This window comes from Dysidea avara, chromosome 8, assembly GCF_963678975.1.
Source record: "Dysidea avara chromosome 8, odDysAvar1.4, whole genome shotgun sequence".
NCBI lineage: Eukaryota > Metazoa > Porifera > Demospongiae > Dictyoceratida > Dysideidae > Dysidea > Dysidea avara.
Window position 1 is genome coordinate 12,452,793 of NC_089279.1, and position 12,423 is coordinate 12,465,215.

Sequence of the window (12,423 nt, forward strand, 5' to 3'; positions counted from 1 at the left end):
TTTGGTGCAGTCATATAGACACTATTGAGGTATGTACTGTACAATATTTAATACTATACCCCTACTGTGCATTTTTATTATGGTATCTTGAGCACGGTAGGGATATAACACTTCTTATTGTTTTGCTGTGATTGTCCAATACTCCGACTTGTTTTGTTTTTGTGCATGGTGATAACTTTGGAACCAAATGGGCTATGAACTTCAAACAAAAATCATCTTATTATTTAGAGTCCATTCATTTGACACCCTTATTTGGTTGATAAGTAGATGAGACAGAGATTGAAATTTCTTTCTTTTTTGATGAAAATGGTTATAAAAGGAGTTCCCCATGAGATTCCCTGACGTTAGAGCACATATAAACCACTACAAATGCTTTGGTTGCATTGGTTAAAGAATGACCCCTAAATTTTCATAAACTAACTGGACTAAACTGACATAACATTGCAGCCATTTCGTTGCCACCACCTTTGATATGACAACTTCTTCACACTAGTCTATTTTTGAAAGGCCAAACCCTTTTTACAGCTTGGCTGTTTTGGATTAAATATAACAAGTACACAAAAAAATTGTAATTTTCAACTAGAGTAGGGACAATATATAAATTCCTTTCCCACACACATAATTGGATTTGTTGTAAAAGCTTATACCATTGAACAGTGCACAGTTTAATCACAGAAATGGACATGATTTATGTTAGGGGGATAGTTATGGACTCTTCTGTTACCATGGAAAGGACTAGTATGAGTGTAGGAATATGCATAATATGCCTTATAGGATTGAAATTAACTCTATGGACACAGGTTCAGTGTCCAAAGTGATTCCATTTTGAAAACATTGTGGCAGAAAAAATTATACACCATTTCCCAGTGACATGACTTGCAGTTGCAGTTGTTTATTTATGTAATTATCCTACGGATCAACTCCTGAATCAGTTCCTTGTTTTCAGTGACTGTCTCTATTGACTGTGGGTAATTTAATTGTATAGCTTTCAAATCACATAAGTAGCTACATGTATATAAGAAGAATATAATACCAGTATAAAACAGTGATAAGCTGCCTAAGCTCTGCTCTTACACATGTGAGAGACATGTGCAGAGAGTAAGCCACTTTTAAAAAGTAGACATGGAGAACAGGTAAAAACAGCCTATGGTAATGTACGTAATACAGCTCGAAGACCCTCCATACTATACTAGTGTAGAAATAAATTTAAAAATTAAAACATGGGAATAGATCTCGCTGAAAAAAAGGAAAGAAACAAGAGTCAAACAAGCCAGCATGTTACACACAGGTATTCAAAATTCCATCAAAATTTTGTAAACTCTGGTGGTTAAAATTACAACCCTTGATGTGTTACTGACTTAGGTAGCTAACCATACCACCCCGGGTCTTCATAAAATTAGTATACGTTCATGTTACTGCAAGTTAAAATGTAATGTTGGGAAAGACAGTTGTTTATCATCTCCTTATTACTTTCTTGGTGCAAGACAGCTATGCTGCGCAGCCTAACATATTGGGGTGGAACAATCTTAGCTATAGTTACCGACAAAAATGGAACTTACAAGGTACTGTATGTTCCAGTTCCATAAGAGGCTGTTGAACAAGTGATTGCTAATCATGACAGTGACAACCAACCTTTCTTTATTTATACAGCTTTACAATCAGTGCATTCTCCATTGCAGGCTCCTCAAAGTTACATTGACAATCCTATGTGTTGATCAATACCTTATGAAAAACGTTGTATATTATGTGGTATGCTGTGAGCAGCTGATGAAGGAATAGCTACCATTACTATGAGATTACAAGAAATTAAGTTATTAGATGATACAATATTTATATTAATGGTGGACAAACAGGAGAAGGCAGTAACAACTGGTCATTAAGAGGTAATAAGACTATGCTATTTGAAGGAGGTGTATGTGGTAGCTACAGGATTTGTTTGGGGTTTCAAGTTTAATAGCAAAATTGAACTATGATAATAATCAATTAATCCATGTCAGTGATTGGCTACTGACAATTATAGAAGGTATAGCGGGATTAGAGCTTGACAAAAAAAATGGAAATTAATTGGATATAATGTATGACCAGCTATCATGATGGACAGTCAGTCTCCTCGTAAAGAATTACTGGTCAATGTAAATCCTCCATATGAAGGATTCACGGGTCAAGCTGCTATGCTGGTTGACAATTGGAAGCTTATAGTTGGACTACCTAACTGTAGTTTAGCCCTGTGTCCTGATGGTTGGGTTCACTTAAATGGAACGATATAGATCTTCTATCACATACCCCATCCTTCACATGGTTGTTCAATGTTAAGGAAGATCCTACCTAATGAGAAGAATAATGTTGCTGACCAACATCCTGACATAGTTAAACAGTTGAAGGAGAGGATAGAATATTACAAATCCACTCATATTGCACAGCTTGATCCTCGTATTGATTCTAAATCCAGCCTATCCTTTCAAATTTTAATGGTGTATGGACTGATTGATAAACAGAGATTTTTGATTCAAAATTCCTCGTATTTAATGTTATTGTTGATTGATAGTGTATGAACTGTTAGCTGTTATTCTGGTGTACTTGTAGCATTATAACTATTTGATACACATGTAGGCTTTTTCTCATATTTAAAGTACAGCATTTACTAATCTCAAAGAAGCCACAGGATGGGCCAAACATTTTGGCTTTATTAAGACAGTGAGATTGCTGTATAATATTATATAACTATACATTTATCATTTGTAGAATTTTAAGTTTTTTTTTTAGAATCATACTTACATAGACAAATTCTATATTGTACAGCCAGATATGGTGGCTTCATTAAAAATGAGACAATGTAGAGAGCCATCATGAAAAATGTGTACAATTTAAACAAAGGGAAAAGCAAAGGCATATGAGTCCTTGGACAACCAGTATGGGCATACGTAACATTACAAGAATAAACCTATCAACATGATTAGTACACTATCTATAGTTTGTGGACCACTTCCAGGGGCGGATCCAGAGTTTGGAAAGAGGGGGGGCACCTTGCTGGAAAACAGTGGAAGACCAAAAAAAAACAAAAAAGGTCACAACAATAATAGCTAGTTATCCTTTACCAAATATATCGCGTCTGTTATGTAAAATAAAATCCTATTTATAGCTTCATAGGTAAGCTACACTGCCTCATGAACATTGTGACTGCTTTATTAGAGTAATCGACTGCTCTATTAGAGTATCTCGATCTTGTTTGCAATTTCTTGAAGGGAGGGGGGCATTTGCCCCAAATGCCCCATCCTGGATCCACCATTGGTAACTAAACTGAAGTCGTAAGTTACCATATAAGGAAGCATTGACACAAGCTAACAGACTTGAATTTGCTTCTCTGGAGACATGGCAAATGCTTGGGCAGCAGCAAACTACAGGATAGTACAAGTAGTGGTCTAGGGAAAATTCAGCAAAAGCTCTTACATACTATGATAAATCCCTTTTTTTGTACACATAACTATACACTTTTGCTGTTCAGTTCGTAGTATGATGTATTATATCTATTACCATAATTAATGTATTGTAAGGGTTTTACAGAGCTTGTCTACATGTATTTTCCAGAAAACTATCCTAAGTTTCAGTGTTGGAGGTGGCTTATTACATAATATTATTACCCTTGTGGCAGTTTGATCATCTTGATGAAATATAAGTAGTAATAAGACTTGATTTTAATATCACCCAGTGACTAAAATAATGAAGTTACCATCAACTAAGTAATGCCTAGCCACACTAAATGGAAGTAGCTAACAAAATTATCAACCAGGTTACCTCAAACTGTCTAATGAATGATGTTTAGGTAGATTAGGCTGGCCAAACTATTAAACAGAAATCTGAGAACTGTAATTGCAACTCCATGTAGTGAAATTAATTAATTAATGCAATACATCTTTCCTGTCTCCCAGGTTTCATCACAAAACTTCTTCTAATAATACAACATTCAGCATATATGTACCTACGTAGAATGGGTGTACCAATATTTTGTGATTTGGTGAGAATCCCATAAAATGCCAGCAGGTATATTGCTTTTTGTATTTTGGAAGTCAACTCATATGGCCAAACAAATTACAGAGCAGCTTTAGGGTTAATTTTCTACTCCATAATCAGAAAAATATCGTAACATTAAGTTACAATCTTCATATTGCTGTAACTCCTGCCAGTCAAACATTTTGCTTTAAGCTACAACTGAAATATTGAAATTTTGGAATATTCAAAGCGACTATGTATTATTCACAAAACACCTAGAATAGCAAGGTATTTGACTAAAATTGTTGAGGCATTGCTAGCTACAACGTAATCTTCATAGATATATTCACCTATTTAATAGGAACAGAAAGTTTCCAGTACAAGAAGCCTAGCTGATCTGCTTATCAAACAGTACTAGTGATCTTTATACATGCTACAGGTGTATGTGTCAAGCACTTGAGCAACTAGCCAAGTGTGCATACTATGTACCTATCAATGTCATGCCCTGCACCCACCGGATTAAATAGTTTTGGTTCAGCAAACTTCAGCTGTCAAATCGGGTGGGGCAAGATTTCCTTACTTTGGCCCTTTTTCCATTACACCTTTCCAACTATATGTCATTAAGTCTAAGTCCTTGAAATTAGGTTAGGTAATCCTAAGGCTGCAGCACATGTTGCTGTAGACATTCAGTGCTGGTCACTATAATAAAGTGTTAATAATAATCTAATCCAAAACAGCCAAGCTGTAAAAAAACAGTGCTGGCATTTAGTACAGCATTTACATGATAGAGACTGGTGGTAGCTATTTGGCAGCCAAAGGTCAGATAAAACTGAGATTCCATGACACAATTGACATGTATACTAAAACAATTTGGAGGGGGGGGGGGGGCAAAAGCCCCCTTAACCCCCCTGAATGCACCACTGTTTCCAAATTCCAAACACTTCAATGTTTTTATGTCTATGTTGTGTATGACTGTAGCATTTAGCTGTCTTAACCATCACTATACGTACATAACAATGGTGACATGATAAAAGTGAAATGAAATGCAATCATGAATAATAGTAGCATCACCTACAGTATTCAGCAATGCACATGGTACAATGTAATGTGAAAGTGTTTACAATATATGTACTATAGAAGTCAGTGTCTATATACATGTGCAACTCACACTTAACCCTAAATTTGTGATAAAACATGAATATAAACTTGCAGCGTATTTGCACAATGTGTATGATAGTAAAATAACTGGACTGGACTCATTAGAATCTCAGAAACAACATACACCGCTGTATTGTATTTGAATGAGCTCTAGGGATTCGTACTATTAAAAGTCCTATATACCTTTTTAAATAATAGTTTCATGAGTACCATTTATGAGGTGCAGTTCTGGTATCAAACAGTATATAATTGTACTGGTTACTTATTCAGCTGTAGTATACCAGTGCACATTATCTTACCCACCGGTACATCAAAATTGTTAGCACATGACATCTCACATCTGCATACTTTCTCCATTACTCCATCACTACAGTATGTGTGTAGTATGCACAAAAATATAGTACCAAATGTTCCCGAGACTCTGTTGAACATTATATTACAACAATGACATCGTATGTACAATTTACTAGTGTAAGGGATGTACATAGCTAGCCATGTTTTTTTCAAAAACAGTTTCCAGATTTGGTAGTGAGTCATAGATGTGCAGGACACAGTCTCCAGCTGCTGACAGATTATCAACATTATAACATTATTTTGGAAGTGTGATATGGTTCAATTGTGTGTATATGCATGACACTGGAATTGTGTACAACAACGTATACAAAATCAGCCATGAATATAATCACTCGTTAAAACAGGAATGGACATTCAGACGCTCACATTTGAGGAGTAGTTGGCAAGTTCTGGGAGAAAATGATTATTTAGGCTCTTAAATGCTTGCCAAGACTACCACAACAGATATGTACATTTTGTTGCATTGACTATAACCAGAAAGACTTCTATAATTAATTTGTCCTATCCCACTATGTATTGCACAAAGCTGTGAAGGTATTAAATTCAGCACAGGTGAGCTGAGGTTACCAGCAGCATGCATGCTTTAAAATTGAAAGCAGTTCTATGGTGACTTGTTGCATATATGGTCAGTAGTGTGGGGTGATTGTTGAGGTGATGATGACCACACATAGTATAGGATGGTTAATACAGAAATACAGTTGAAGTAATGCATACCTGAATCTCTATAGATCTATAATATTTGGTTTGATTGTTAAGAGGAATGATTCATAATGCTTGTATTAATAAATTAATAATGCAAACGTTGACAAGGTAGCACTATACAGCTACATACGTATGTATTACTGCTTGAAGTCATCAGTAACAAGTCCTTCTCGATACTCAGTATAATTATATGTTTGGTCAGGAATTTCACAAGTCATCACATAATCACTTGTATGATGAGTGTAGTGTGTGAAATGACAACACTTGATCATCTTCTCCTTCACATCCCATAACATGTTCTCCACATTACAGTGACATGTGAAGGTGAGGAAATGATACAATAGTATAATAGTGAAGTGGACAAGAGCTATTGTGATCATCATATTTGTGATGGTGGATGATATGATATCACTACAGTGATAAGAAGCTGAATATATTATAGTGAGGTTGATAAGGAGGAGTAGTTCTTGAACATTAACAAGGATGCTTTTGTGTGGACATATGTATCCATAGAAAGAAGTAGTAACAATTAGAATAATAGTTCCTGTTATCAAAGTCATCTCTGCTGTAAACATGTGCAAAGCAAAAAACACATTTCTTAATATGATATAAACTGCTATCCAATAATAGTGTTTGTGTTTATATGATCCTTGAAAAGCATCTAGTAAAGGCTTGAACCGATTTATTATCCTGAATCTCATCACATATCGTGTAAACAACAATGTCATATTAAAAGGAATCAACACCACAAACAATATCAGACATGTGATGAAGAGTATGGTAAACTTTACACCAAATAGTGGAACACTAGCATCAATGGACCATACTATGTGTTGATGGTTACTTGGTAGTTCAGTTATAGTGGAATAAGAGAACAACACTGTTGATACATTTCTGAGAATACCAGTATAGGATAAGAGAAACAATGTGGCTAGTACAGGAAGTGATCTAGTAAATGTGAGTCGTTGTATTCTAGTGGAATATCGACTTGTTATGATTAGTAAAGTGGCCATCATTATGAGGTAGAAAGGAAAGAACAGTTGTAACCACATTTTAGCATAACTGTCCATTACATTATAGAAACATGTTTCAATACCCAAATCCAAGTTAGTGAAAGAAATAAACACTTTCAGTGGCTTATAGACATTATCATTGACTAGAAAAACAGAACCATTTATGCTGATGATGTTTGCATAGAATATTATTCCATTAATTGTTCCTTTAGTGACAGTCAAGTTAAGACAATACAATAACACTACCAGTACAACTCCAGCAATCAACACAACAATACTCAGTAACAAATACACATTGGTACATCTCATACATCTTGATGAACCAAATATCATACTAAGTCCATTTTGACACTGTGAACACAAGAGACCAGTCCTGTTGAACTGACACTGTGAATCAGGATGTTCCAAGTTTAACTTTGTTGTGCTGGGTGAACAGTAATCCATTGGACAAATGGAACACGTAAAGTATTTTATTTCACCACTTTGATTGTTATAACTAATCCAACTATTAGCAGGACGTTTTATGGCTACTTCATTGATGTAACAAGTGTTGATTTGTAGGTCACTATTAACAAGATAAGGATCACAGTCACAAATTCCATTGAGTAATGTAAATCCAATCGGACAAGGTAAGAGCTGTACATGAAACACATCATAATATTTGTATAGATCTGGCTGTGCTGTCAGAAATAAGGAACACTTGCCAGTTCTATTTGAATGTATTGTAAAGTCAACTGTTTTATGTTTTTTACCTACTTCAGCAGTGTGTTCAAAGTCATTAGCAAGTTTACATGTTATATCTTGTATTATAAAATTATGTGTTTCAGCATACATGAGAGAACTACCTTTCTCTACTGTAAATCGTGCACATAGATTAGCTTGTAGCAATTGTCCTGGGTACACTTGTCCTAGCATGTCAGTAGAACAATTGTTAGTTCCATTTTGTGAGCAATAGCACAAGTTGAGATGTGTGTTCAGCACTGATTCGTTATTGTTGATTTGTATAATGATATTATTTATTGTTCCAGGATCATGTCCATTAAATACAGCATTATCCAACCATCGACAGTGAGATGTGTAATAGTTTAGATAAGATTTGAATGTCACATTTTCAGAAATTACCTTTATGCTGTACAATTTGAAATAATGTTGAACTGGTACTTGTTTAACAATAGGAACAATATACTGAAATATACAATATGGATAAAGCAAATTGTCAGTTTCAACTGTTATTAAATTAACGTAATTATTTGATTCAAATACAATGGCCGAGTATCCCAAAACTCTAATATAATATGTGTATGCTGACTTAAGATAAAGAATATCGAAGCAATAGTTACCAAAGAAAATTACATATCCAGAAAAAGTTGCAATACTCGAGTCAATTTTTATAATACTTCCACCACTATTGTTATGTATAAGAATATTCCCATTAAAATGTATTGCTGTGTGTTCAATTAATATCAGATGCCTACTTGGTGATGTTGTTGTTTCATTAATGATCACTCCAGTAAGAAGTGCCTGCACCATGCAAGTTGGGTTTATCTCTTCATCATGAAAATGTATCAGTCCACCAAATCCATTAGAACAAAATGTAATGTTAATTAAATTTATTTTGCTTACTGGTAGGCAGTTATAATTACTTCCAACAAATGTATATACACTACGTTTAACACTTAATAATGGTTCAGAGTATTCATTCATGTTAAAAGTGCAGTTCAATAATGTGACAGTTGTATGTGTTGAGTCAATGTCTATTCCAACTAATGAATCAGGAAATGCACCATATTTTTCATTTTGAATAAAATTGCAATTTGTAAGCAACACATTGCGTAAAAATCCAGATACTAATACTGAACTGGTATCAATTTGTATTATTGATTCTCTAGTGGTAAAGTTAGCAAAGGTAGAGTTGCTTATTATAACACCTAGTGGATATCGAATAGGGTCTGATCCGAATACTATTGCGTCAACAGCAGTACTAAAAATTGAATGGTCACGAGAGCTAATTTGTATTGAAAAATTTATTATCAGTATGGTATTGTTGTGATCCTTGTAATAACGTGTACAATTGTCGGCTGCATATAGCAACAGTATTCCCCGACCACTTCCACTTCCAGTAAAAAGTGTAATGGAATTTAAACAAGATGTTCCAAGCATTATGTAACCTGTTAGTGCATATCCTGCATAGTCTTTTATAATTATGTTGTTTACTGAAATGAAAAAGCAACAGGCAAAGTATAAGCTGGGAGAGAGTATGGATGATAGAACTAAAGCATCATGGCTTTGACACCTTGCACCAGTTCTAGTAGGTACTAACCAGTTAGTGTACCCACCACATTGTTCAAATAGCAAGTTAGATATAGTGACACTGCGAGAACAAATAACTTGTAAAGATGCTCTGTAGAAACATTTCAGGACTACACTCACTGATTTGTTCACAACACCAACAAAGGACACATTGTGTACATGTTGTATTACAATATTTGATGTAACATTATACACTCCTGGTAGTAACTTAAACTCAACATTTGATATATTGGATAGGCTGTTATTCAGTAGTAGATCATCCAGTGTAGTACAGGGTTGAGGACAATTAATGACATTTGGAGGATCTGATACAACACTTATTGTCAGTGTGGCTATGTTTGTCCATAGTTGTATGAATACAACGGTAACTAGCCACTTCATCTGTAAAAGAACAAAAATTAAATTAAATTATAGAAACAATATAAAGTAAATTATTTCACAAGTCACAATGGATAGTAACTAATAATTACAAGCACACAGAAAAATTTGGAATTTTCAACTAGAGTAGGGACCATAGCACATTGATAAAATGTACTGAAACAAGCTGGAGTAGTGCATGATATTAAATCACGGTAAAACAATAAGAAGTGTTATATCCCTACTGTACATTTCCGTTATGGTATCTTGAGCACAGTAGAGATATGACACTTCTTATTGATTTACTGTGATTTAATATCATGCACTACTCCAGCTTGTTTCAGTACATTTTAATTATTGTCTGAAAAGTGAAGTATCCATTACGCTTCTTTGTCAGATATGTTCAACCAGTTACACAGTAGTACGAACCAAGAGCAGCACCTCTGCTATCAAAATAGCCACTATGACAAATACAGACGATTTCCATTCTTGTTTCCATTACGAAGGGAAGCCATCACATGCTATTGCCAAATCGACACTTTTCGCTGTCAGCAAAGATGAATGGGACACAAAGGAGGACACTGGTAAGTCCATGAAGAATGCACTGTACGTACTGCGGTATACCAAAAAGCATGTGTCAGGCCGAAGCGACAAGCTGCTGCCATAGCAACATCTGCCATTTTGGAGTACACCCCGTTTTGAAACCGTGATAGTGTAGTGGAGAGCGTATGTTTAACCTGGTCAACCTTTGCTGTGGAATGCAGAGGAAGAAGCTCTACTTCCTGGGTATTGTTTTACCCTAGGCTTATAGAAAGCAACGCTACCAGGGTTGCAAAACAGGTTGTACTCCAAGATGGTGGATGTTGCTATGGCAGCAGCTCACCTGAAAAGGGTCTATACTCAGTTACTCAGTCGGTCAGTAGAAAATTCCAGTAAATAATTTAAAAAAAATTTCATAGCAACTTGTTGAAAGCATTTCGGGTCAATCTGAAAACTTGTTTGGGCTTAGTTTTACCTAACCAATAATGCCTCATCATCATCAGGGATAATTGAGGCTGGTTTTGGGGTGATGTTATCCCGTGGGCCATGCCTATTCGTTTGTGGTCCCTACTATACAGTATTATCGTACTATATGATATTGATATTAGATAAATTTTTTGCAACTATAAAACAGCAATATAAATTATTATACATTGGAGCTAAAAGATTGAAGCAAATTTTTGTAGTTTAGAATATAACTGTATAATAACTGCACATATTGTCTTACCAGTTATACTACATAAAAATACAACCACACAAACTCTGCAAGGTGAAAATTTTCATGAAGATAGCTTATAAGCTACAATCAAAGATATCCACCTACATTGGTAGTGCCTTGTGGTAGGTAATATACGTACTTGTGAAATATTCTTACATTACACATACTGTACCTTCTAATAGTATATAATTCACACTTGAAACGCAACCCAGTGTTATAAAGCAGAAGTGCACTGTTCCCATGCATATATATTAGCTTGTACAATGTTCTTTGCATAGAATCAAACATAGATTAATGCAATTTCATATTCAATATAATGTATTTAACTTTGCTTTGTATGTATGAACAGAATCAATATAATATGGTGATATGCATGCGCATGGTATGTCTTGCATGTCTTATAAACATGCATAGAAGACTTTTTAAATTAATAGCTGTAGCTAGATTGTATGCACTTATTTTTTACAGGTGAAATGACCGTGCAGGCCTGCAGGGAGCACCCTCTTTATAAAGGCTCAAAATTTCAGTAAATGTCCACAATCTCAATCTTTATGTTATTTTTAGTGAACAGAAAGTTTCACCTAAGTTTTAAAATCTGAAAGTTTATGGCGAAATGAAGAAAATCTACATAACCTTTGGCATATTTTATGAACTCAACGTGATGTTCCATGATGAAGCCATGACAGCATATCTAGTCAATAAATTAATTGGTTTAATATGATTAACAGCAAACATTCACTATAGCTAAATCAAAACAATTTATTTTTGATCTTAGTTACACCAACTTTATTGTTGTATTGTTCTCCCTTGTGGTGACCTAATTGCATTTAAGACCCTCTAAAGTTTAGAAAGAATTTATAGTGACGTGCCACCAAATTTACTCTGAATGATTTATTTAATGCCTATAAAGGCAATAAACTTCAAATATTACCCTTGCTGGTGTTCATTGATAACTATAGCTAGCTAGTGACATTTTATACTAGCCAACTAAGCCATATCTGTATAGTTTTGATAATGCAATCTGATAAGGTAGTTATAATTATTCAGCCTTTGCTGTCTACTAGTGTTAAAACTCTACCAGATATACCTCCTGACAATATACAGAGTATGGCCCCATACAATGGATTATGGGTTTTACAGATGTGTATATATAGGTAGATCAGTCCTATATCATCTGGCAAAAGTATGTATCTGTCATGAATGCACATGCATGCATGCATGCTTTTAACAAGAACCAAAATAATGCGTTAAAGTACAGAACGTGTACTAGTAGCTCAATTCATA